Below are 25,372 nucleotides of genomic sequence, written 5' to 3'. Positions count from 1 at the left end.
CTGTCAGTCAGTATTCCTGGTACTGGCGGGTAGTAGCGGCTAGCAGGAAACGGGAGTGGAGGGCGGGTGGACTCGTGAGGGGGAGGAATTACAAAATAAATAATAAAACACTTACTTCCTCACTGAGTCTCGAGTCCTAAGCTGTCTCTACTCCGCCGTCTCCTGTCCGCCGGACCCAGGAAGATCACAGGCTCCTTCCCCTAACCCAATCATTGGTCTGAGCGCAACTGCAAAGTGCACATGACTGCTTGACCGGCCCCAGAAGGCCGGCCAAGCAGTCATGGGCACTTTTGTGTGAAGCAACTACTCTTCCTTCCGGATGTCACGGGAGTCCCAGCGCCACCAAACCTGTCCGAACAAAATAGGATAATAACAGAAATAATTTCTGTTATTATCATTTCATTTTTTTTACACTGCTCCGCTAAAATAGCGGAGGAGCCGCCACGGCTGGCAGGAACATCCATGACCCCCTTCATGAACGTCTACGACCACCTTTGGCATTGCAAAGCTAAGATAATGGCAGAAGTGCACTTCTGTAAGAAATTGGGTTGTTGGTTGAGGGTGTTGTAAACCCTACTAAATCAACAACCGCAATCCTTATCAGAGTGAACCCCAAAAGCCACTAAATAAACCTGTGTTTAACCATATGATAGCTTGGCACAAAAGCAATCAGGCTTAAGTTAGAGGCACTGTGTTAAGTATTTATGCATCGCTCAAACAGTGATAAAGTGAAAACACTACAAGAAAGAAATTCCATACCAACTTAGAAAAATGGAGAACATTGTAATAAATACAATGACAACAAAATGAATTACATCTAACCAGTACGTCTGGCCTTATGATATTTTAAAGTTTTTAATGAAAAATAGCAACTAAAAGATCAAGCACCAACCAAGTTAAAGCCACCTGCAAAGGCGTGTAGCTCGACCAGCGAATCACCTTAAGCATATTGGCTGGCAGCTAGGTCCCAGTATTTTGTTGATTCTCAGGGCACTTTTTGGTGACAAATGTACCAATCAGAGATGGTCCTCTCTCTTTTGAGCAGGAAGGCAGCTCTCAATCAGCAGGGCAGTCCTCTGAAGAACAATGCCGGCCTCAAGCCGCAGGGGAGACCTGTGGAGTGCAAGGCAGTCCTGCTGAAGTACTACAACGCATCCAAAATGCCTCCGCCCGACTGATCGTCAACATCCCCAGCCACAGCCACATCACCCCCACCTGAGAGTTCTACACTGGCTCCCCGTCGACAAGAGGATCAACTTCAAGCTCCTCACCCATGCACACAAAGCACTCCACAACGCCGGACCAGCCTACCTGAACAGCAGACTCAGCTTCCACACCCCCACCCGCCAGCTCCGCTCCTCCAGCCTCGCCCTCGCCGCTGTCCCCCGCAAACAACGAACAACCTCCATCGGCAGATCCTTCTCCTACCTCACTGCCAAGACCTGGAACACCCTCCCTACCCACATACGGCAGACCCAAGACCTACTCGCCTTCAGAAGACTCCTCAAGACCTGGCTCTTCGAGCAGTAGCAGCACCCCCCACCCCCCACCCCTCAGTGCCTTGGGACCCTCACGGGTAAGTAGTGTGCTTTACAAGTACTCTGATTGATTGATTGATTTCACAGGTCCAGGAATGTACTGAAGAAGTGGTTCAAGAGGTTCAATATTTAAACCTAGTGCCAACGTTTGAATTGGGGGTGACATCCAGTCTACCCCCACATCTGGTTATGGAAAGTTAGTCCCTTCCCTTGCCAAAGCTCCAAGTAGGGTGTGTGACAAAAGACTGCTGTCAGGTTCCTTTATGAGTATGCTGGCGGGAGCCCCTTTAATTTTAAGTGGACAGGGAACAGCTCCTTCCCAACTCCCCATCCTGCCAGGATTGCCCATCGTACCAGCACCTAGTCCCCCTTTGTCTCAGTGTCTGGGAGGAATACACAAAGATCAATAGCTAAGCTATTCACAGTCATATGATCCAAGGCAGAGCCACCAAATGTTTAGAACAAGAAAATGCCAACTTTCTGAAGCGCCATTTTCAGAATTATGACTTAAAATCCAACTTTAGCATTAAAGAGTATTTTAAATTACAATTCACTTGAGTGCAAACTTGGTATCTATATCTGTCCCAGATCAAACGTTAGTACCTATAAAATGCAATAGGGTAATCCAATGTTATCCAATGAGAGGGATAGGTCTTGCAGTAGTGAAAAACAAATGTAGGTGTTTTTCACTACTAGGCAATGTAAAACCTAAAAATACATGTCCTACTTTTTAAATACTATACACCCTGCCCTATGGGCATTTTAGGGACTACCTTAGGGGTGATGTATATGTATTAAAAAATAAGTTTCAGGCCTGACAAAATATTTATTTTGCCAGATCAAATTGGCAGTTTTGAAATTGCACCATAGGCTGCAATGACTGGCCCAATGCATGTTTTAAAGGGCTACTTAAGTGGGTGGCACAATGAGTGCTGCTGGCCCGCTAGTAGCATGTAATGTACAGCCCCTGGGTACATGTAGTATTTGTCAATTATTCCATGTTTTAGGAGAGAGCACAAACACTTAAGCACTGGTTAGCAGTGGTAAAGTGTGCAGTCCAAATGCCATCACAAACAAAATTCAGAAAACAGGAGAGGTGAAGGAAAAAACGTTTGGGACAGACCACACCAAGGATGACAGGTCTAACAACTACCAAAAATGAACAGGTAACATAACATAGTAATTCATGTCAGTCACTGTAGACTATGGCTCTGGTTCAATAGCTTCTGACTGGAACTGTGGGAAAAGGATTTTTACTTCGCTAGAGAAGGATAGCTCTTGAGGGTGGTGTTTCTGTACTGTGAAAAGCACCATGCTTTGGTGTGCTAAGGATTCAACCGTATTGAGGGGGCAGGCTTGAACTTCCCTCTCCAGAGAATTAACAACCAGCAATATAAATATTTACTGGCTTAGACAAATGCTCCAAATGTGCAAATACATCTAGACTAACACACTAAATATAACACAAAGACAATACCTCTAAGAGTAAATCACAAAAGTCAAACACAGAGCAAGCACAAATTCTCATGCATACACCATGCATGCCAATTATTATACACAAATATCACTCACACCGTAAACACACCACACCCATCACCAACACCACACATTTCAAGCACTACAGCAAATATCAAAAACCTAATATTTTAAATGCATTTAAATGCATTTCACACCTACAAAGCCACAGTACAAATAAGTTGTATCCTCAAAAAGCATACTTCTGACTGTTTTCCTAAAACATATTTTTTCATGTATTATCCAAGATAGAGGCAATAGTAAACGATCTGGTGAAAACTATTGTGCAATTTTACTGCATGTCTCTCCTCCTTTAGATATCAGAAATTCCACTAGAATTCCAAAATCAACTATAAAATGTCCCACTTGGAAATGTTGTATGAAGACAATCCTCGTGTTTTTTTAAATGGTAAGAAGGTCTTGGTACTGACGGCGTAAGAACTTTGTAGAAGATAATCCTAAATGTGAGGGTGTCTCCTCCTCTAAAGATTATTGTATAGAAAGCTGTTTGATGCTGATGGAATTTTTAATCTCATCTCAAATGTCACAACATGTTCAACAGCCCAACAAAGAGGCACTGCTTGAATTTTGCAAAGTAGGTGTTCATTTGAACTTCTACGAAAGTGACTTGAAGTGATATTTCTTGCACCTCTATGTAAAATGACATTTGTTATACTCCCATTTACCAGATGTAGCACTGTACTTCTCTTGCTGTGTCCCTTGAGAACTGCCCCTGGCATGAACATTTCTTTTCAAATGCAAAATTGAACAGCACAAGTTCTGCACTGACAGTGTTACTTGGATTTAGCAACTAGGACCATGTTAATGGCAGAATATGTGCTAAACAAATGGCAATAGGATAAGATAAGATAGCATAATGCAAAGAATAGAAGGTTCACACAATGAAGCAAGCTTGGAACAGGTAAGTTTATTCCTGAAGATACAACCTCGGTTAGAGAAGCAGGAAAACAACCACAGCCCAGGGTCCATCCTCCAGCTCATTGCTAACAGCCAAGAATACCATCCAACGGCACAAGCTTTGGGTAGTGCGCAATCCACCAGCACAATCACGCAAGCAGCTTGAGACAAGCAACACCTGCCAAGTTGCCACACTTCATGACACATCTTCCTCTTTTTTAACAAAAGAAATAAATGCATAACAAACCTTGTACCACATTTTAAAATGCAATATGGAATAAAATTATACTTTGCAACCAAAAAATGTACATTGCAAACATCAAATACCAGCTTATGACAAAAGAAACTAGACAAACTGACCCAAGAGAGACCACAAGATTATTGAAAGAAAAAATCAGATTAAAATGTTTAAGTAATAAGGTTATTACCAAAACCCTTCAGATGTTTTATTATTGATGTCTCTTTTCTTTCCAGAATCACCAACACCATTACTGTTAACTGGAGGAACTGAAGATTTGTTCCACTAACCCCCACCCCCCCTTATGCACAAATTTCAGATTTGGAATCAGCAATGAACCTCTTAGGATTGCTGAATTTCAAATGACCATTCCTGATTAACCTTGGTATCTTAATTCTTACAGGATCAACTATTTGATAATCATTAAAATTAGCCCTTTTTAAATAGTTGTACCTTGAACACATTTACAGTTGTTTCCACTTTATCAGATCATTAAAGTGTGCCTTACATGATTGACAAGTGTAAGAAATACTATTTTTCTTGACCCAATGCAGTTCCACCAAAGTGAAAGGTGTAGGTCCAGTTAGTGCTTAAAAAGGTGAAATCCCTGTTGTGAAATGAGGTGTTGCATTATAGGAATTTTACATGTCTTGACCAACCACTGTAGGGTGTAGATTGCTGAATAAGACGTATCTAATGGTGTTACCAATAAGTCTATTTTCATACCATACAAGGCCATTCATTACCTTGAGGAGAATACAGACTAGTTTGTTAATGCTCATTGCTGTTTCTTTAAGAAACTTAACCATGGTTTAAGATGTAAATTGTACTCAATTATTTGTACCTAAAACTTTCAGAATACATTCACGTGAAAATATCTTTTTGAGAAAACTGATCACAGCGAGTGTGTTAGGTGCTCTTACAAACTCAACTTCAATCCATTTAGACCTATAATCAATGAGAACCAGGGCAATATGTATCTCTGCAACATGAAAACAGACCTTGAAAATCCAGTGGCACATTGTCCCAGGCATTCTCTGGCAAATCTACAGCTACCATGGGTGAAGTTCTACTAGATAAATGCTTATCTGTTCTGTAACATGTTTCACAAATCTTTACTTTTTGCTTAATATCAAAATCCATTTTTGGCCACCAGTAAGTTTCAAGTAGCCATTTTTTGTTCAAAGTCATTCCTAAATGCCCTACTTGAATTTAATCAAATAACGTGCTTCTTATAGAACAACAGGGAATCTAATTTTTCTCCTCTGTAAACAATAGCATCATTAAGTGAAAGTTCTGGAGAAATTTTAGAAAAAGTCTTCAATTCACCTGTAAGATTTCTTTCTTTAGGCCAACTATAAATGATAAATGTGGAAACCTTACGCAACTTAGAGTCAGATAACAGTGCTGAAATCCAATCAGTTTTGGAAATGCATGACTGATATTCAAACTCATCGGGAGCAATAATACACTGTTTAATATAATTTCCACCATTCAAATCTTCATCCAAGATGGGAAAACGAGAAAGAAAATCGGCTCTTTTGTTACAGAAACCTGGCATATGAACTACTGAAAAGTTGTATTCTAGCAGTTTTTTTGAAAGCCTAGTAAGCACTCCAGTTAATTTTTCAAAATGATGAGCTTAATGTGCAATATGTATACCAAAGGCTTATGCTCAGTTCTTAGTTTGAAATGTGTTCCCCATAACAGATGTCTTAATTTTTGTTCAGCCCTAGCACAGGGTAGCATTTCTTTTCCGATCACAGAATAACATTTTTCTGCATCCTCCAAAACTGTAGGAGCAAAACCAACTGCATGATCAATATTACTAGCACATCATCTAAAAAAAGACTACACTTTCCATATCACCCAACATCTCATCCATGAATAAATGAAGCAGCAGACACCAAATCAAATGGCATACTTCTGAACAGGAATACTCCATCTGGTGAGGAAAAAGCTGTGAAATACTTGGAAGACTCAGAAAGAGCAATTAGATGATAAACAGACTTTAAATCTGGTTTGGTGAATTTGTTTGCACCATTAAGCTTTTCCAACAATTCTTTATTCTTAGGTAGGAGGGTGAGCATCAACCCATATGTATTTTTAACGACCTAAATGTTCTTCCTAGCTATAGCAGTGGATGAAAGCCACAGTGAGGTATCAACTGGTTCAATAATAGCTTGTTTTTGTACCTCTTTGAAAGCTTTGGATCTCTTACACTTATAGGAACACTCTACAATTTGTGTTTTTCATGTATGGCATCTTCCTTAAGTTTGACATACAATTCAATTTTTTTAACAAAGCTAACTGATTTTCAAACAACATGTTAAATTTGTTAGCTAATTGTAAAATCTGTAAAATAAAATCAACAATTAGCGATATCATGCATGGGATTAATGCAGGTTGTGGATTCGGATATTCAACTCATTTTGTGCTGCTGTAAATTTTCAGAGTTCAGAAAAAGACATTTACTTTTCTTGCTTTTGCCAAGTAGGACTACACTATCTAACATAGCTTGATGAACCCACCCTAATATGCTCTTTCCTCTGAAAGTAACGTAGACTTTACCAATGAAACATGCATTTTGATAACTAATTGTAAATACAAAATATCCAACTGGATCAATGTTTGACACTTGAAAAGATTATTTTCTAATGTCAGGATCTTCAATCAGTTAAACTTTCCAAAACTGCTCAAAGGTATCATGGGCGATGATAGTCACCCTGGCTCCTGAATCCATTAACAATTCAGCAAATCTATCCCCAATGACTGTGTCAGCAGTGGGGTTCTCACAAGATCCTAAATCCATCAAGCTTACATTCAGCCATAAATCTTTCAAACTAGTCTGTAATTCATTCTCCTCCGATGAGTCTTCTACTTAATTCACTTAAGTTTCTTTTTCATGCACACTTTTGCAAAATAACCAATGGAGCAGCATAGATTGCACATCTTCTTAACTGCAGGATGAAAATATGCATGAAATGTGGTGTTAGATGCATTGACTTCATTTGAATTTGCCCTGAAAGTCAAAGATTTGACCTCTTGCAGTTAACATTTAGCAATCAGAACTCATTCATCACTTCTGCCTGTGAAGACTCTATCATAGAAGCAGCATCAATTGCTTCATAAATAGATAATCTTTTAGAAGACTGGAACGTATCCTGGAAGGCTTTGTTATGACATCTGACCACCAACTGGTCTTGTATGAGGTGTTCAGCAAAGTTTTCAAATTTACAGTTCGCTGCTAAAATTCTTAATGCTGTAACATAAGATTGCACTGACTCATAATGGCTGCATTCTCTTGAAAAGAACTTGAAACTTCTGACAACAATACTCTTCTGAGTATCAAATATCTTCTCTAATCCTTGGACAGCTTTTTGAAATGTATCATGGTCTTCTCCTGGAGGTGGAGCACATGCAGCTAAACATTGAAAAATCTGTGGACTTCCCTCTCTGTGCTCCTCAATTCATTTTTTCCTTTCCGCTAAAAAACTTATTAGATATTAAACAACCTGTACCAATGTTTCCATACAATAGCAGGTTCACCTAGCAACTTCAAAAAGGAGGAAGATGATGCACTTCTTACATGATGGGCAATACATGAAAAGAAAAAGAAATAACAATCCGAAGAGAATAGTGATATTACTACTAGACCCACGGCTCAGGGAAAGTCTCAGGAACAACACTGTAAATGAATGCACAAAGACAAATTCAATGTGCAAATGTTGTAATAGGTGAGAAATAATGAAATATTCGGAAAACGATGGATTAAATAGATGCAGGTGTGCACATCACCCTTTTGCTCCAATCTTTGCAAAATAAAGTGTAATTACAGTACCTTGTACAGTAAAGCACAAACCTTTGTAGGCTGTACCTGTCCTGTTGTGTTTTGGTGTGACTCACCAGAAGAACGACAGAGGAAGTGTTTCTTACAGATGAAAAGGCAGAGCCATACAGGAGACAATCTGAGTGGGTTCCAGGCCAGAGGTTGACATAATCATTGCCAAAATGCTGTGAGTAGAAGGTCCACACAATGCAGCAGGCTAGAAATAGGTACGTTTATTTCTGAAGAGTCAACCTCAGGGAGAACGCCAGGAAAACAACCATTCTCAATGCTGACCAGCATTAGTCCTCCAGTTCCATGCTCAACCATGCTAATGGCGGAGAACAGCAGCTAATGGCACATGTTGGAGGCAGCGTGTGAGCCCCCCTCAAAATTACGAGAGTAGCTCGAAGCAAACAATGCTTGCCGAGCTGTCACTTGTCATGACACATAACATAACAGGACACAGCATGGCACAGCATAACATCGCATGATATATTGGGATCCTTTTGAGGTGTGTGTTCCAAGTGTCTGCATATGTGAACTGCTTGATGGTAACATTGGGTACAGTGTCATTATGACTTTACTTAGTTTCAGTATTATGTCAGAACAACATTTCACTATAATTTTCAGAAGTACATTTAATTAAGGTTTCCATCTGCCTTCTGTATGAGAGTTGAGTGTGTGAGTGCTATAATGCAGAGAATGTTCTTGTACCAGCCAGCACTGAAGCATTCTGTGGCGTCATCAAAAATTGGCCTTGTGCTAACTGGATTTAGGGAGTATATAGTATCTAGGAGTTAGTACGTGAGGAGTATGTTTTAGATATATGACCAAAACAGTTGAGAGGCCAGGATCTGGGTTTTAAACACATCCCAAGGATTCCTTCATACAAGAAGTCTCTAGTTTAGATCTAGATTTTAGAGTTTTTCACATGACTGACCTCTTTGAACCTCACCATTAGAGGGGCCCAATTTCTTGATGGCGTGTACCAGTAAAGACAAATCCTTATTTTATTGTGGTAATGCATTTCAGTGTTGACCTCTGTAGTCTATAGAATTCAGGTGAACCACCAGCATATTATTTCATAGCACTGTGAGAAGGATGTTATGCTCTGACACTGATGGCTCTGGTGGTAGACTGCCTTCTTTTCCAGAAATGCTGGCCTTGCTGAGGAAGTAGAGTTTTTCCTTTTCATTTTGCAGTAACAGTCTAAGTGTGATGGACCAATATCACATTTTCCAAAGAAGTGAGCCCTTGTTCACTAGAATACAGGTCAAAGCTCGGTTATAGTAACGAGTTGTATGGTTCTGAAATGAGGTGTTTCCCTGCATAACTTTAGGCATAGCCCATTCAAGTATCTCTTATGAATGTGACAAAATTAAAAAATCCAAAGGACCAGAAATTAAAGAAAATTCAAGTCAGTCGATTAGGCATTTACAATATAGCAGTATGCCATCTCAAAAGCCTGCTAAGATCGCATATCTTTCATTTGTGACAACGAGAACATTTTTCCTGTCCTTCAAACCGTATGATAGGGATTGTTTCTGCAAAACAACACTCTGGTATATGGCATTGTTTCTTAAGATAATGAGAATGATGCTTTCAAAATCATCGGCCTGCATATCTAGAGTGTTACATATTGTGGGCCACTAATTATGGAAAGAGGGACCTCTACTATACCTGAACCATTCACATCCTACCCATGTTGATTGTGAGCCACCTTGCATCAATGTCTTTATGAGATCCCTTGGTAGAAGGGTCATCTTCATCCGCAACAGAAAAAAGTCTATCAAACATAATGAGGGAACTTATCATTTTTGTAAATAGTATAGATAGACAGGAAGGAAATAGCTCCACAATGTGCTTACCATGCTAAAAAGTGGTATGTACACCTTCGCATTATTCAGTTCTACCAGAGGCTAAGAGAACCAAAGCTTTTCCCAACATTTTGAGATATTTAAGCTCTGCTTGTGACTCCATCTCTACCAAATGAATGTTCTCTGACTTCCAAATAATTATTTGGACGCGACTTCATGGTTCATGCTAGCACTATTTTTCATCTACGTGGTTGAATTTGTTAAGTATAATAGCCCATTATAAATCTGTCACCTGTGGCACTTTTATGCAATTCAATGCTCGAGAGGAAACACATTAATGATAAAATACTTCCTCTAGAATTGCCAGCAGTTATTCCTCCAAACACTGAATGCTGCTTTTTCTGCAGGTACCCCATAAGAGACTGAGAAATACATTGGAGGAAAATCCAAGTATAATGATTGCAGTAGGTGGAAGTCTAAGTCGTCTTAGACAAGGCATCACGGGAACAACACAAGCTAATGTTTGTATCAAACAGGTGATCCAACCTCCAAGACAAAGTCTTCTACCATCTTCTCTATTTGTCTTTGGATTATGCTTACCCTGAAGAGGCCACCTGGAGGAAACTGAAATATTCAGTAGGAGTACGGCCAAGTGGACTTGAAGCTAGGCTAAAGGCAAGCCCAAATAAGCACTGAAAAAGGAGATAGAAGTTTTACATCCATGCTGCCCATACAAAACAACTCAACATTGTATAGGTAGAATTCAGCATAATAAGGTAAAATAGTGCCACTCTCAAATAAATATCCAACTGAAGTAAATACAAGAAAGTTCAAATGCTTTTTAGGCACAGGGCTTTCTCCTCACATGATTATTTCAATGCATTTTGTAAGACAGTGGGGTATTGGTTGAGGGGGTGAAAATCCTACTCAAAAAACAAATACAAGCCATGTCAGGGTGAACCACAAATGTCACCAAATAAACCTGTGCTTAAACCTCTGGTAGCCAGGCGGAAAGGCAGTCAGGTTAAACATAGAGGCAATATGTAAATAATTGTTGTGGCACTCAAACAGTAATGAAGTGAAAACATGGCACAAGAAAGATCTCAAACCAATTTAGGAAAATGGAGTAACATTTCATAAACCAAATGATACAAGAAAGACAAAACTCTGAACAGTAGAACCACAGCTATGCAATTTAAAAGTTTCGGGTAGTTATAGTGTGTAAAAGCACAAAGCACCAATCAGTCATCTGGTCATGCTAGACCCAGGGAAAGTTACAAATTCAGGCTGACCGCGATGGAGCATGGGCCAGCTATAGAGACCAGATTAGTCCCACTGAAAAAGTTACCTTCTCAAAGTCCAGCGGGAAGAGTTCTGTTTCCGATGGAAGAGTCCATGAGGAGGAGGGAGAACATTTTAGAGGGCCATCGCTTTAGCACAAAGATCAGGCCTGATGTCATAGACCTCATCGTTGACAGATCCGGTTGGCCATTTTAGGCATTTGTTGATGGAGCTTCATGTTGGCGGTCATCACAGCATGTCGTTGCTGTAACGTGAAGTGCAGATCTCATGTTGGCCATCGTCACAAGGAGTCAGGTTCACCGGAGTTTCATGCTGGCGTCATCGCGGTTGGCAGAGTCTCAGTGCAAATAGGTCAGTTTTTGAGTTGCAAAGAGCCTTTTCTGCAAAATGGAAGGTTCAAACAACTGAGAAGTGGGGGAAATGGTTGCTGAAGAACTGAACAAGTGCATTATACAAACTATCCATCACACAAAAGACAAATGGAGCAATATTTGAACTATAAACTCTATGTATGTCAGAGAACATTGGGTAGCCTTCAAGGGGAACAATTACAGCTGTCTGCCAGTGTCACCAACATTGCTTTTAATGATATTCATCTGCATGCAACTGTTTCTAAGTTCTCAGAGGAGGAAGCACACACAGATGTCAAGATTCTAAAAAAAATCAATTGTAAGGCATACAAATGGCTTGAAATCAGGTGTTTTAGGATTAGATTTACTGCCCCTGAAAATAGCAGTAGCATTGTTAAAGCCATTGCGGGTGGTGGATGCTTTTGAATACTTTATATTACAGCATCAACCTGATTGTGCAGTATTTCCTCAAAAAGGATAACATAAATTATCGCTTGCAGGAGTTGCACAGTTAGCCATTCTTTAACAGTTTGGAAAACTAGGCGTTCATTCAGTAAGCAAATAATGTGCCTGTAAAAGCCGTCTTACAGAAGGCTCTGATCCGTTGTAACACTGCCATGCTGCAAATCCTGCGGTATATAAATAGCTATGTAGTGCAAATGAAAGAAAAATCAGCTGCCAACGTTGTGTCATTGGATGCTGACAATTGAGGGCTTGGACCCTATAATGTTTTGAAGACTCTGCCATGGGCTAAGCCATCACGTTGTTGCATTTGCTGTGAACCTACTTGTGTGAGATAAAACAAACACTTAAGCCTGATAATGAGGAAGCTGTAAGTAACAGTTTACACTTCGTCAAGAGACGAATAACATGCTTATGATCCTTCGAAGAGTACAGCTGTGCCATTATACTGGAACTGTGGTACAAAAATGGGTTATCTACTTGTATTTCCTATTGAGTGGTTAATGTTTTTATTTTTAAGAGCTGAATTATGAAGAAAATATCTTAACTTGAATAAGTAACATGACAAGACTTAGGGCAAAGAAGAACTAAAATACTATCTTCACCAGCGTCTGCAGAGCACTGTGGGGGCTCCAGAATGCTGCAACAGTGCTTACCTATGGCAACATCCCCTTTAAAAGTTCCCACACTCTGAAAAAGAAATAAACAGCAATAGGATCAGTAGAAATATCTTCTGTGTTGGGTTGGACTTATAGCAAGCACAAAGATGCCTGAAAGTCAAGCAACAATTTTTAGGTATTACAATAAAGAAGATGTCGGAGGAGTAGGTGGATGAATAAAAAAGGATTCTCAGTAGATCCTGAACCATTGATATATAGCCAAAGGGACAATAGAACAGTTGTCAGAACTCAACAGACCAACAACAAAAGATCTATCAACCATTGCAGCCAGTGTATCCACTGAGTGCGCTTTACTGCAGCTGAAAAAAACAAGCATTTGCAATGCAATGGTCTCGGCATCATTAAAGGTAGAGCTATTGGCATTGCTCATGACATTTTTTTTCTTTAAATCAAAAATAAAACTCTGCCCTCACCACTCTGCACTCACCACTCTGCACTCACCACCACTCTGCACTCACCACTCTGCACTCACCACTCTGCACTCACCACTCTGCACTCACCACTCTGCACTCACCACTCTGCACTAACTCTGCACTCTGCACTCACCACTCTGCACTCACCACTCTGCACTCACCACCCTGCACTCTGCACTCACCACTCTGCACTCACCACTCTGCACTCACCACTCTGCACTCACCACTCTGCACTCTGCACTCACCACTCTGCACTCTGCACTCACCACTCTGCACTCACCACTCTGCACTCTGCACTCACCACTCTGCACTCACCACTCTGCACTCACCACTCTGCACTCACCACTCTGCACTCACCACTCTGCACTCACCACTCTGCACTCTGCACTCACCACTCTGCACTCTGCACTCACCACTCTGCACTCACCACTCTGCACTCACCACTCTGCACTCACCACTCTGCACTCATCACTCTGCACTCACCACTCTGCACTCTGCACTCACCACTCTGCACTCACCACTCTGCACTCACCACTCTGCACTCACCACTCTGCACTCACCACTCTGCACTCACCACTCTGCACTCTGCACTCACCACTCTGCACTCACCACTCACCACTCTGCACTCACCACTCTGCACTCACCACTCTGCACTCACCACTCTGCACTCACCACTCTGCACTCACCACTCACCACTCTGCACTCACCACTTTGCACTCACCACTCTGCACTAACTCTGCACTCTGCACTCACCACTCTGCACTCACCACTCTGCACTCACCACTCTGCACTCACCACTCTGCACTTACCACTCTGCACTCACCACTCTGCACTCACCACTCTGCACTCTGCACTCACCACTCTGCACTCACCATCGTGTTAAGCATGCACTATAATTGACGCCAAAATAGTCACATTATCTCCTAATAAACAAAAAAGCCTTCAAGATGAAATAGCATCCTATGTAAGTGGCGTACAATACAAAGTACGACAAAGTGGGTGTAGATCTTGGTTTCAAAACATGAGCGAGTTAAGTGGGGTGTCTTAGAGCCGAGATTGTCAAATACTTTCCAGTAAAGAGATATATGTATTGATGTGAGTTCTACCGAGCGGTGGGGCGGTTGGGAGGTGCTTAATAGCTTAGTTTTAACCCAAAAATATATTTGCACAGAATGAAGCTATAGATAGCTGAATGAGAGTAAGTTGTAAAGAAGCAGGCCACGTCCTGGTGGTTAAAGTAGGAATATAATAGCAGCTCGATTGGCTTCGAGGTGATTATTGATCATTAGTAATTGTGTAACTATGACAATAATAGTTATCCTAATTCCTGTGCTACCTCATTGACCGTGTTCATTTTTCTCCAGGCTTGCCCTATCACACTCTGCCCATCCTCCCCTTTAGGTCACAACATGCCTCGTCCACCCACTGCAGGACAATGTATTATCACCCGCAGCGTGAAACAGAGTCAGGTTCGAACTAAGTATCAAAGCAGCTGCAGAAAAATATTGGGTTAAAAACAGAAGTTATGATGTGTTCGCGCCAGGCAGCTGATAATGTGTCTTTGCTCTGATCACACCAGAACAGAAACCAATGTGCGCTCTGCCCACGGCTGCTGCGCAGAGGAAACCCCGGCTCATGCGCGGTCTTAATATAAAACAAGCCTACTCATTTCGCGGCCGCCCCGGAAGTCAGGCACGGTCGCCTGTGATGGGGGCGGGGCCACGTTCACACCGGAAGAGGAGGCAGGCGGAGTCGTAGCGTCTCGCGGCCCGGGGCTCCTGTGAGCGGTGTAGAGCCCCGGGGCCGCGCCAGCAGGAGGTTGGGCGCCGCGTGCTGAGGTAAGGTAAGTTCTGGAGCGCGATTGGTGCACTTGTGTGTGTGTATGCTCGTGTGTGCGTGTGTGTATGTATGTGTGCGACGGTGACGGCGGGGGAGGGGGAGGGGGGCCTCGGTGCACTTGTGTGTGTGCGCGCGTGTGTGTATGAGTCAGGGGTGGTGTCTCTGTATGTATGTATGTGCGTGCGTGCATGGGCGCTTGTGTGTGTGTATGCGCGCTTGTGTGTGTGTATGCGCATGCGTGTGTGGTGCTTGCGCTTCCCAGGAGACAGCGCCTGGCCACAGCGCGCGTTCCAGTTACAAATCGCCTGGAAGGTTGCGCGTGGCCAGGACTTTCTCCTGGGACTGCTACTCGCTGACATAAGATCTCGGCGGAGACGCGCTTACGCGCGTCTTTTAGCCGAGACCTAAAAATCCCCATCTGAATGTCCTATCTGGCTCCTCAAACATAGAAAATTACAATGATCTGAAGAGAAAAAATAATACTTAAACTAAGCAGAACGTATTGTGTTAAAGGATGTGCAAATATGTTAATAGAATTGGACCTGTAAGCTCAGTGTTGAAGGCACAGACAAATGATGATCAAGCACTCGTTTGGCATGCAATACAAAAAACACAACTAACTCAACATTCAGGTCAACCACAGAATTTGCTGTGAATAATGGCCACTGGAATCGTTGCTGCCATTTTCTTTTAGAACTAGATGCTTGAGGTACCACCCTTTCCTACCCTTGAATTTGCACACTTGCTATCATCAATGATTCAGAGCAATGCACTGTTTAGGTGTGTTGTGATCGTGAAAAAAGAGTGACATACAGCTTAGGGCGATCATTTAGGGAACATTCTTCTACTCGTCTAAGAGTGGTACCTGCTTGGCCTTAAGTGCACTATAAGACAGTGAATGCTCCTTAGTCTTACATTTCTTTGTTTCTTCTCAGACCCTTTTATCAAGACTGGCAAATCTGTATCTTCTTATTCACCAGGTTCAACTCTTTTGAGACTAAAATGTTAAAGTCCATTCCACACCAATCAGATGTGGACTAATCTCTTAACTAATCTATTAGCTGTTCTATGCTACATCAAATTCTCCTCAATGTTTCTCTACACCAGTCCAGGTCTACTTTTAACTTGACCACACATGTACTTTCTGAGATCAAAGCATGCAGATACAAACAGATACAGGTAATAGCAGAGTAAACTGCGGTGGAACCTCAGGTGAGGAGTAGGTGGGATTTGGAGTCAGCAGTGTAAGAAAATGTGTTATCTTGTCTATGGGTAATTAAGGGTACTTGAGAGGGGATGAGATTGCTACCAGTAGACAGATAATAGTGATCATGCTTTCACATACATAGCAGTGAGTTAGATGTTAGGGGTTAATAGGGGAATGGGAGTTTGGGACATTGGAATACTTGTATTCCTTTACTGGTTGGAAGTAGGGTGGAGGTAGCTAGGGATAAGAGCTCTTGTAGAGAGTTGAAGATGTTGAAACCACTTTTGTGAAAGGATGTTGTCCCTAGGTGGACTTTTCCTAGTCCTCCCTGGATGCCACTGCTTAACAAACAGTATCTTTAAGCAAATAACTAACACAAATATAGAAAATTATATATACAAAACAATATATTTATTTAAAATAAGTTCCACAAAATATCTCTTCCACAGCATACTAACTCCCTCCTAAACCCAACAAAGCGCACACTTATAACACCCTTGTCCAACACATCCCAGCCACACTATTCACAAGACACCAACCCTCCCACAGACCCTCCCTCAAGAATAAGTAAAAAAAAAGTAGTTTGTCATTTCAAACTAAAATAAATAGTTTCAAAAACTGAAAGTCTTTGTTTAATGCTCATCAGGTGAGCAGCTGTGGTTTTCTAGTATTTCTAAAATGTTGTCCAGCAGCACTTCTTGGGCCATCTTTTCAAACCACTACTGTGTGGCTATCGCCAGCTCGGCCTAGCACTGTCCGGTGGATACATGCTACTGGCCTTTGGCAGCTGCGGGGTCCTAAGGAGAGAACACAAAAGGATTTGATTTGTATTGCTCTCTGTAGAAAGCAAAGTCACCCACATTGAAAATTCAACCCAGTGCCACTGAGATTAAGTAACTTTAGGTACATGGTGTTTACCGAATAATTATATAATTACCACACTTGACCTAATCCACCACCATCCACAATTTGTTTTTTTAATCCTTCTATGTCAAAAGTTAATCAAATAAATCACCACATGTGATGCTGCACAGCAGTAGGCACTTTGCAAAAGGTAAAGTGTTGTCTGCGTTGAAGCATTTGCCCAGACAGCATGAAATTAATACATTGGAAAACTGTGACACTGTACTGCCATAGAATGTGCTGCATTATGGTGTGTAATTTGCCTTTCCTGTCATTTAAGTCCACCCTGTCAGATAATTAGTTCGTCCATTGCTGCAAAATAACAGTAGTCCTGCACATACTCTACCCACTATAAACCAAACCGCGCTAATTTATTTTCTTACCAATAGTAGAAAAAAATTGTTGCTGGGAGAAGGATAAACATTAGAGTTAAATAAGGCTGACTTTAGGGCTTTTATTAGGATTTGTTCACTCTTAGGGATGGTGTAAGGGAAGGCATTATAAATATTGTAGGGTAGGAGCAAGTGCATTTTGTCTCTACACCCCACTTTATTTTCACCCCATCTTGAAAGCTTTGAGTATGAATGAATGAATGAATGAATGAATGAATGGAGTCTTGTAACGCGCGACTTAGCCCAAGGGCATCAAGGCGCCTAAAGATCGTACAGCTTGTAATTCTTCAAATGCAAGACTATGGACAGGCCTCTACAAAGAGCCACGTTTTTAATGGTTTACGAAAGAGCATGATAGAGGATTGTCCTGTCAATTCAGGGGGAAGAGTGTTCCACAGCCTAGGGGCCAGGGAGGAGAAGGCCCTCCCTCCCCACCTAACTTTGAGGAACCGAGGGACCGACAGAAGATTTTATTAGAAGAGCGGCGGGCTCTACTGGGAGACTAAGGGTGTAAGAGGGACCTGATGCCCTCTGAACCTGAGCCATACAGGGCCCCATGGGCAAGACAAAGGATCTTAAACGAGATACTAGACTGGATGGGCAGTCAATGCAGGTTCTTCCTGGCCAAGGAGGCTGAAGAGAGTCTGTGAAGGTTAAGAACCAACCTGGCTGCCGCATTTTGCACTATCTGTAAGCGCTGAATAAGATTCTTATTGATGCCTGAGTAAAGCGCATTACAGTAATCTAGTCTAGAAGAGACAAGTGCCACAGTGACCTGCTTCCGGGCTTCAGGAGAGAGGTAGTGTGTGATCCTTCTCAGGATCCTGATGATACCACAGCAGGTGAAAACAGTCCTACTGACCTGACGGTCGAAGGAGAACGTGGTATCTATCAGCACACCCAGATTCCTGGCAGATTGAGAGGGAAGGGGACACACCCCCAGGGACGGAGGCCACCAGTCACTCGACCAGATGTCCTGGTTGCCCTCGAAGATCAAAACCTCAGTCTTCTCTGCGTTTAACTTCAGGGAGTTCTGAATCATCCATTGAGAAACTGCATCCATGCAGTTCCTGAAATTAAGAGCGGAGATACTCACCGATTGAGAGAGGGAGACCATGATTTGGGTGTCGTCAGCATATGACAACACCTCTAACCCAAAAGATCTTACTAACCTGGCAAGTGGGGCCACATAGATGTTAAAAAGTGTGGGGCTTAGAGGCGATCCCTGGGGGACCCCACACTGCACAGGTTTGGAGGGGGAGAGGAATTCGCCCAGCTTCATCCTCTGTTCTCTTTGATTAAGAAAAGAGGTCAGGAGGTTTAAGGCTGGGCCTCCAAATCCCATCTCCCTGAGGCGCATGACCAAGACAGAGGGAGACAGGGTATCGAAGGCTGCCGTAAGGTCGAGCAGGACCAGAAGCGTGGTCTGGCCCATGTCGACCTTCGAGTGAATGTTGTTGATGACCACCGTAAGGGCGGACTCGGTACTGTGAGCTCTTCGAAAGCCGTGTTGAGATGAGTCCAGCAGGCTAGAGTCATCCAAGAAGGCGCTTAAGTGATGTTTAAGATGTGCCTCAAGTACTTTTGCAGGTGCAGGTAATAAAGATATTGGGCAGAAGTTCTTCAAGACCCTAGGGTCCAATGTGGCCTTTTTCAGGAGAGGTTTAACAGAATCCATTTTCCAGGAAAGAGGGAAAGTTCCTTCAGTAATTGCTAGGTTCATCACCTCTAAAAGGGGAGGCATAACCACCTCCCTACAATCCTTGAGTATCTTAAGAGGGCAGGGATCCAGAGGGGATCCAGATTTAGTTTTATCCAGGAGCAGGTTGATCCTTTCAGAGGTAAGAAAAGGAAAGTTAAGGAAGCTTGGGTGGAGTTCAGGTGTGGGAGGAGCAGAGAAAGAAGGAATGCCCAAATCAAGGTTGAGTGATTCAAGAGCATTATAAATATCTACTATTTTAGTGTGAAAGAAAGTAGAGATCTTGTCGCACAGCTCCTGAGATCCCACTATGGGGTCCAGCGACTGAGGGATAGAGAGGGAGTCTACGATCTTAAACAAGTCCCTGGGAGAATTGAGGGAGGCTGTCAGGTTAACAAAATGAGCCTTCTTTTCCTCAATTATTGCCAATTTGTATTCTTTAAGGAGACGTTTATGTATTTCTTTCTCCTTGGGATCGAGATGGGACCACCAGAGCCTCTCCTGTTTTCTACAGCCCTGCCTTAGCAGCCTGAGCGAGTCGGAAAACCAGGGTGCCGAAGGTCTCTTTCTGGCAGAGTAGTGCTGTTTGGCTGGGGCCAGAATATCCACTGCTCTGGAAACCTGCTCTCTCTTTCAAAATCGAAACCATATTGCTTTTCCATACGGGGAGCTGCATGTTAGCATCTCCGCATGTGGAAAAAATGCAAGGGCTAGTGTTGTTTGTCTAGAATCACACAGTGAGTCCTGGGTGCATTTAGGAATCATTTTGACAGAAGCACTCTACACTAATGTGTAGTAGAACATTTTATGAATGTGTCCAGTCACCTTGTGTCTTGTAGACTAGTAAATGTGTTTTGGTAAAATGCAAGGGAAAGTGCTGCTTGTCTAGAATCACACAGTGAGTCTTTGTGCATTTAGGAATCACTCTGAGAGAAGCACTTTGGTACTTCATGTGTTTGCTGACATTTAATTGAATAAAAACCTATTGTGTTCTCACATTTTGGTAGAATTAGAAAAAAGTCATTGGTTATGTGTTTGCAAAATGAGTTTAGCTTTAATAGTAAAATGCAGTAATGAAATATGTGGAATGGATGCTTGATGTGTTTGCAGACACATAGGTACATGTACTCATGCAGTGAGCCAGGCTTTAGGGCACACAGTGCTTCAAAGTCCTATGTTCTATGTATGTACTGGTCTAACCACCTTCACACTTGTGTTTCAGGCCAACATTTCCCCAGTCAGTATCTATACACTCCATTTATAAGAAATACTGTTATTTGTCTAGAATCACACTGTGAATCAGTGTCCATTTGGGAAAATTGAGAGAGAATGATTTGGCTGGTTGATGTGTTTGCAGACATATAAGTACATGTACTGTTGTAGTGAGCCAGGCTTTAGAGCACGAAGTTCTTGAAACTCCTATGCACTTTGCATGTAGTAGTCTAACCACCTTCACACTTGTGTTTCAGGACCACAATTCCCCACTCACTATTGATACACTCCAGCAAACACAGTGGGACTGCTGTTGCAATGTCATAGGGACACTTTCAGTACCATGTAGTAATCCATTCACTAAAGTAAAGTTCAACCAATTAAGAATTAAGCATGGGCGAATTTTGCGAATCTCGCGTTCGCGAATTTTGCGGATTTGCGAACTCGCAATCCGCAAAATCCGCGAATTCTCGCGAATTTGCGGATTTTTTTTTTGTGTGTTTGCGCGGGTTTCTGCCAGTTCGCGAGGGTTTTGTACAATTTCGCAAATTGCGAGCTTACCTGTCGGGTCGCAAGTTTCGCGAACTTGTTGTTTCTACGTGTCCAGCCTGTTTGGGACACTCTTCTTCATCACTGCCACTCTCTGTCACCACTGCCACTCTCTGACTACTCATGCCACCCTCTGGCCCACCCATGCCACCCTCTGTTTCATCACAGCACCCTCTGGTTGTCCAGTCAGTGTACATTATTGTGGCAACGCAAGCACACCTTCCCTGCCTCAAGTGACCTGAATTAATTTGGGGCTGATTAATGTGTCACAGAATATTTTTTTAGCTGGCACCTGCTTCCTTAGTGCTTCCTGATTAGTGATCTTTTGCACTTGCTAAGTGCTTTCATTGTTGCAAAATTAGTTACAACACCTGCCCTGCCCCAACTGACAATAATGAATTAGGGGCTGATTAATGGATTTGAACTTCCAGCCTGGCTCCTGCTTGTCTCCCTTAGCTGTAATTCAGGACCTTTGTGGCATATGTGTAACTATTCTGAGGTTCAGAGCAGGGTCACGTAATAGTTGCAACTGGCAACTGAACTCTGGAGGGGCCCCTCAGGAAGCACTACAGGAAATGGCTACTAATGATGAGCCTGAACTTTTGAACCTGGTAAGTAGTTTCAGTTTTGCTAAGATCGTATTTCTGCAATTTTGCACTTATTCGCGGGGCGCGAAGTTGTACTGGGAAGCCGCGAACTCACGCGAACAGTGCGAGCAGTGCGAGCAAAATCCGCTGCTCGCGGATTTGCGGATTTTGCGGGAGATTCGCGAATCTCGCGGATTGCGAATTTACCGAAAATCCGCAAAATCCGCGAGCGAAACGGATTTTCCGCCCATGCTTATTAAGAATTCACCCAGTGTCTCTCCTTATAGTACTGTAATCATTCGGTTAGTAAGCATGTACTCAGGCACTGAGCCAGGTTTTAGGGCCTGGTGTGCTTCAAAGTGATATGCACTATGCATATAGTAGTCTAACAACCTTCACACTTGTTCTTCAGGCCTACAATTCTCCAGTCACTATCCATACACTCCAGCAAACACACTGTGACTGCTGTTGCAAAACCATAATGACTGTTTATGTACTATGTACTAATCTATTCACTAAAGTAAAAGTGAACCAATTATGAATTCACTCGGTGTCTCTCCTTATAGTATTGTAATCATTTAGTTAATATGCATGTACTCATGCAGTGAGCCACGCTTTAGGGTTATGGAGTGCCTCAAACTGCTATGCACCGTGCATGTAGTGGCCTAACCACCTTCACACTTGTGCTTCAGACCTACAATTTCTTAGTCAGAATGCATATGAAATGTGTTTGTATAGTAATAGAAAAGTATAATTTATAAAGTTATTGATATACACTTATTTATGATTATTTTTTACAGATGCTGTTTATCATCATTAAATTAAAGTTATCATGACGGAGAAAGAAAGAAAAAGAAAAGGTCAGAAAAAGGATACTTACTTAGAAAAAACTCAACCACAAGTATTAGATGACCAACATAATGTGTCTAAAAAGAGAAAAAATTCTGGTAAGACTACAAAGAACTTTATTAAAAATATTCCTAAAACTGAAATGTTGAAAGCACTGACAATGTTCCAAGCACAAAAAAAGTGCAAAGAATAGGAAAGGAAAGGGGGGCGTGGCCAGCGGCATGGCGGAGTAGGACGTGTTTCTGCTCGGCTTCCGGTGTCCTGCATGAATCCGACGTCCTAACTGCACCACATACTTCCAAAAATCAAAAAATCTTGAGCCTGAAAGACTCCGACACCTTTCCAGCCTGACCCGCCTGAAATCCTGCCAGAGATAGGCTGAAATCGGTGCAGAGAAGGGAACTTTGGCCGGCGCGGCGGACCTGCAGCAAGATGGTGACCGGGCCTGTTCCCTCGGCCTGAAAGAGACTCTACCCGGGCCCAACACCCGAGGCCCTCCGGTCCTCTACACCCACGAGACCTCCTCCGAAGCCCACCCGGCAGAGAAGTGATCCTTCCCCCTCCTCTCCCACCCGGTGGCCGCTGGGTGGAGAGCCGGGACTCCTGCGAGGACCGTCGAAGGCCCAGACGGGGACCTGCCGCCCGGCCGGGGCCGGAGAGCGAGACATACCGAGCCTGGGGAGCAACAGCTGCGGAGGAGTCAGCGGGACCGGCGGTCCGGGTGAGGAGAGGACCCAGCTCTGTCTGGGGGCTGCGGCTGTGGACGCCCCCCCCCCTCCTGGGACTGAGACTTAAATTGCTGGAGCCCCTGCCAATGGTTGGCCGAGCCCCCGCCTAACTAGCTGACCATCCTCGTTGGGCGGCTCTGACAGCGGACCACGATCGAGTGCTGTGTTGTCCTTGCTGACTGGTGGGTGGAATGGAGTCCCCGCTCTCCCCCCGCCCCCCCACACGCCACCACCATTACAGCGCAGGGTGAATTGAGACCCATAGGGCCCGCGGCCTGGGTCACCGATGGGGGGGAGACGGCCTCGACCATCCGGGGGGCCCCTGGAATACACAGTGAGAGGATCTGGACCTACTGCCTCGGGCATGGCCTAAATTGACCATTCCCATTTTTGAGGGACGGGAGCCAGGGGATACGGCTCAGGGCAACGGGGATCGCCGTGGGGCTTGCCAGCCACCCTGGGAGTGCGGCGTGGGGGACACCAACCGCCTCCACCTTCACGAACGGAGCCCCGCCGCGGGTGATGGGACCAGGAGGAGGAGGGGCCCGCACCTGGTCAAACTGAGACTCGTGGACAAGATCTTGAGTACCTCTCCCCCCCCCCCCCGCCGCCCATACCTTCGCCTCCCGGGTTGTGCCTCGCCAGCAGGACCCACTGATCGGAGGGTGACAGGACTGGCGTGTCTCTCTCCCCAGCACCTCCATTGACTTTCTGGCCACTCCGGGAGCCTCCTACCCAGGACAAGATTCGCCATGGGGAAACGAGACCCGGCGCCGAGGCCGGCCAGACAGGAAACCATAGATAGCTATGCCACAACGAGGTCGCAGAAGGAGGCGGCCCCGGCGACACTCGGCACACGCACGGACATAGCCATAATTATGGAGGCGATCCAGGCCTCAAGGGCAGACATTCAAAACTCTAGAATGGCAATTGAGACGAAAATAGGTGATGTGGGCTCAGAAGTCCTCTTGCTGCGCCAGGATTTCCGAAATCTAACGGAGAGGGTGACTGCCACTGAGACCAGAATTGGTGAGGCAGAGGATTCTCTTACCACGCTCCGGAAGGATATGGCGGAGCTGCAGGCATCACACAAACAGCTGCTGTGGAGGGTGGACAATGCCGAAAATAGGGCGAGGCGCAACAACCTCCGCTTCGTGGGCTTTAGAGAGGGCATTGAGAAGACTGACGCAGCGGCCTTCCTCCGTGACTGGTTGACATCAACATTTCCGCAGGCCCAATTCTCAAACTGTTTTGTCATAGAAAGAGCTCACAGGGCCCTGCTCATGAAACCTCCGGAGAGGGCACGACCGCGACCGATCATTGCCCGCTTCCTTAACTTTGCGGACAGGGACCTCATCTTGAGGGAGGCAAGGAAAAAAGGGGAACTCAGATTGGAAAATACAAATATCATGATCTTCCCGGATTATAGCCAGGATGTGCAGAAACAACGCCGGTCTTATGACTCCGTTAAAGCAAAACTACGAGACCTGCACATATACTACATGTTGCTCTTTCCGGCGAAACTGAAGGTGCTATACAAAGGCATATCCCACTTCTTCAATCGCCCTGAGGAGGCCTGGCAGTGGTTAGAGGAACGACCTCTGCTCCGTGGAGCAGAGGAAGAGGGCCACAGGATCCGCTCCGAAATGGCGGCAGCCAACACCCGGAGGAGCCCGCCAAAACCACAAAGGTCCCATATTCCGAGAATGAAACGCCACACACACTCACCGCCATATTCGGAACGCCCCACGCCAGTCAGGGGTGAAAGGAGTCGAAATGTGTCTACGGAGGTCGGGGTCCAGGTTCAGTAGCCTGGCCCACCATACTGCCAAAGAGATGGACATCGTGGAAAATTAACATTTGTCGGACATAGAAGGTTCGACAGACCACTTAATGCACCCTCTAGTCGCAGCGATCCGAGAGATGGAACAGGGAGCGACTGGGGGAACGGACGACCACGACCTGGAAATGCAAGATTCCCATTCGTGAGGAAGTGTGGAACTGATATCCGTAACAGCAGTGCACCGCTGCTGAAGAAACGCAAGTTACAACCACTACTCTTTGAGTATTGTCTGACACTATTGTTGTTTGATTGCTTAGTTGCCACCTTTGGTGGCCCAGAGGGTAAGGGAACCCCATCTTGTCGTTGTCTGGACAATTAAGCCGGTGGCAGCAACGGCTGTAGCCCTAGTGTCAACCTAGTTGGGGTGGTAAGTGGGTGGGTGACAGACCTTTGCCACCTGGAAGTCCTGTGCTTTCTTGGTTACAAATATGGGATGGACGGGACGGGAGGTGGGGAGGGGGTGGTGGGGATTTGGGAAGTTCAAAAAGTTTGGTGGTGGGGT

General features: G+C 44.0%; 1 long non-coding RNA gene across 1 annotated transcript in view; it reads right to left on the bottom strand.

The window, feature by feature from the left end:
* Positions 1 to 16,843: 16,843 nt before the first annotated feature.
* LOC147708910 (uncharacterized) overlaps positions 16,844 to 25,372 on the bottom strand; it is a 53,705-nt gene continuing 45,176 nt past the window's right edge. The window contains exon 3 of the long non-coding RNA XR_015296525.1: positions 16,844 to 16,905. This is a non-coding gene — a long non-coding RNA (uncharacterized LOC147708910). The remainder of the gene's footprint in view (positions 16,906 to 25,372) is intronic.

Source organism: Lissotriton vulgaris, chromosome 6, assembly GCF_964263255.1.
Source record: "Lissotriton vulgaris chromosome 6, aLisVul1.2, whole genome shotgun sequence".
NCBI lineage: Eukaryota > Metazoa > Chordata > Amphibia > Caudata > Salamandridae > Lissotriton > Lissotriton vulgaris.
The sequence above is the reverse complement of the archived record's forward strand: the minus strand, read 5'-3'. Positions and strand labels throughout refer to the sequence as shown.